This window comes from Dendrobates tinctorius, unplaced genomic scaffold (assembly GCF_039654945.1).
Source record: "Dendrobates tinctorius isolate UK_male_01 unplaced genomic scaffold, ASM3965494v1 ptg000192l, whole genome shotgun sequence".
In the NCBI taxonomy this organism is placed as follows: domain Eukaryota; kingdom Metazoa; phylum Chordata; class Amphibia; order Anura; family Dendrobatidae; genus Dendrobates; species Dendrobates tinctorius.
This window is the reverse complement of record NW_027361859.1, coordinates 10,672,732-10,673,596: the sequence shown is the minus strand read 5'-3', so window position 1 is coordinate 10,673,596 and position 865 is coordinate 10,672,732.

The following is an 865-nucleotide window of genomic DNA, read 5'->3' as shown; positions in this document are numbered from 1 at the left end:
CCAGGAACAGGAAACCTGCAGCAGAGATAAAAGTTGGCAGCACCTCTCCCCTCAGTTTGTTTCAGAGTATGCAAGGTAACAGCCTTATTAGCTCACATATGCATATGATATTCACTTTTAACGAAACCATATTTACCAGTTCTACAATATTTTTTGTGCATCACACAACCATCACCAAGACAGGGCGGGAATTAATGTGGTCCCGTCAAGGATATGGAAAATAAAATTACCGGTAAGTAATTATCACTTTTTCCCTTCCCCGTGAGAGCACCGTACATGAGAGGAAAAAAATAGAAGAGACTCTTAGGGTGGGACAACAGCAGATAGCACCTTTTTCCCAAAGGCAAGATTTGAAAGTCCTAGATCTAACCTATAATGACGGAAGAAAGTGGAGAGTGAGGACCATACTGCTGCTCTGCAAATCTGTTCTACAGAGGCATTCGCCCTTTTCAATCCAGGATGTGGCAATGGCCATTGTAGAGTAAGCCGTTACACCCAGTGGGGGAACTTGTCCTGAAGAAGAATACGAAAGTGAAATAGCCATACGAAGCCACCGTGCAATAGTCGATTTTGAGGCCTTTTTTCCCCTGGAAGAAGACAAAGAGGGCTGATGACTGTCGCCAAGACTTTTAAACTTCTATATATTGGAGTAGGCAACGTCTGATATCTAGTCAATGAAAGGTTTGCTCTCCCTGGGATTTTGGGTTGGCACAAAAAGAGGGCAAAATTATTTTACGGTCCCTGTGAAATTTTGAATTGCCCTTCGGGAGGAAGGCCGGGTCAGACTTTATAATTACTCTGTCATCCAGAAAAGTAGTATATGGGGGATTTACTGAGATATCTTGCATCCCGCAGATACGTCGAG